Source organism: Limulus polyphemus, unplaced genomic scaffold (genome assembly GCF_000517525.1).
Source record: "Limulus polyphemus unplaced genomic scaffold, Limulus_polyphemus-2.1.2 Scaffold1979, whole genome shotgun sequence".
Taxonomy (NCBI): domain Eukaryota; kingdom Metazoa; phylum Arthropoda; class Merostomata; order Xiphosura; family Limulidae; genus Limulus; species Limulus polyphemus.
This window is the reverse complement of record NW_013667589.1, coordinates 14,313-16,416: the sequence shown is the minus strand read 5'-3', so window position 1 is coordinate 16,416 and position 2,104 is coordinate 14,313.

Here is a 2,104-nt window from a genome sequence, read left to right as displayed (position 1 = left end):
GTTTTTTCTTTATAATATTATTTATTCCTCTCTATGGCAACAAGAGGTTGTGTAAATTACCCAAACATATTCTGTTATATTTGTGGTAAAGAAAGAAGGGCAAAACATTACAGAATACGTGAAACAAGTGTATTACGCGTATTTTGGAATAAAACTTGGGGACCAAGACAAATCATGGGCTCCACACAAAGTTTGCACCATTGTGTCGAAGAGTTGAGACAATGGACTAAAGGTAAGAAAACGTCTTTGCCTTTTGGAATTCCAATGGTCTGGCGTGAGTCTAGAAACCACGAAGATGACTGCTATTTTTGCTCATGTAACGTGCAAGGCTATAACACTTGAAATAAAAAGAAAATTTCTTAGCCGAACCAATCTGCTGTACCTATTCCACCGGAGACTCTTGATACAATTTAAACTGATTCTGAAGTCAATAGAAATGATGATAGGGATTGTTTTCAATCTGAAACGTCTGGAAGGGTTTCATCAAGACGACATCAGGGAAGGTGGAACATCAGCATGATGGCTGATTACTGCTGGTCATTGAAACGAGATGCTGCAGACGCAATACGTAAAAGAAAAACCACAACAAGTAGGTTGGAGACTAAAAGACGTAGATTTCACACACACAAGAAAATCAGGATGAATGAGGATGCATATTGGTTTGACATCAATGTTCGTCCCCTTTCTTCAGTTTGTTTATATTTTTGTTACTAAATATAATAATAAAAAATGTTCATTGTGGTATACGAAATAATAATTTGATCTAAGCAAATTTTCTTTTCTTCCCTGTTTGTAAAATGTCCTTACGTGATAGAAAAAATTAATATTATTTTCGAAATCTGAGTAGCTGAATCATGGAAAATCAGTTATTAAAACCAAAACAATTTTTATGAAGTTTAAATTTGCAGGCCTTGTGTAATCGCAAACATTAATTGTATATTATTGTGACACTAATCATAATTTAGATTAGTTTACAATAAAACTAATTATTGTAACCGCTGCTCATAGTTAATCGATTAAATCGCCCAGCTCTATACCCAAACACAACACCAGGTATAAAAGAGATACAATCATTTAACACTAGTCACTATTGAACAGCCAACTGATACCGATGGGCCACCATCTACAAAAATTTCAAGGCCACAGCAATATTGTGTCAACGTCATCATGATAATCAGTCTAAGAAGCATTCCACTGTCAGAATCCTCTTCTTCCCTTCACGAATGTAGATGGGTGTTTAATTCCAAAAAGAGGTAAGCTGTACGAGTAAATAAACTATTTCTTGAAAGGTCTCCTCATTTTGAACAGAACCCCACATTACGTAAAAAGATCCACGAGTAATGGTAAACTAATTTTATTCTGAGCGTATGTTTAACCTTGTAAACGAACTATTCAATTTCTAAAAGCGACAATCCCATAAGTGGATACAATGCGTCAGATCTCAGTATGAGGGTTAAAAAATTACAGTAGAAAGGCTTTATGTAAAAACCTAGATATCAAAATTTGTATCTGAATATGAATTTAAATGCATTTTGAAAAATGATTTGTATTAAACTTGTAAACACGCACACATGTGTATATATATATATATATATTCACACACACATCCAATTATTCTGAAATACAAGCAATAGACTGAATGAAATAGTCTTTTATGATCTCAATGATGCAATTTTTCTTAGTTTACTTGAAGCTGTTCTAACTTTGATCAGATTCAAGACAAAGCACTAGTCAACAGCACTCACCACCAACTATTCAGCTATTCTCATCTGACCAAATAATTGCATCTGAATGCCACTTATGTGCACCTAACGTTCTTAAAAGTGGGGAATTTATAAAAAAAACAACTGGCAAGAGAAAAAGGCAAGAAAGTTTTCCATTAAAAATATTCATAATGGGGGGGGGGGGCATGGGCCCATTCTACTCTCCTGGTTAGGCACCTATGAAAACACCCATGGTTCCAAAGTATAGGGTACAATTTTTTAATTTAGAGTAATGGAAAGTAGACGATGTACCCTGCAGATCCACATTCCAGCATGCTAACCACTGAGCCAAGTTTGCCTCATTTGTATAATTACAGTGTTCAAAGTAATGTCACAAATAC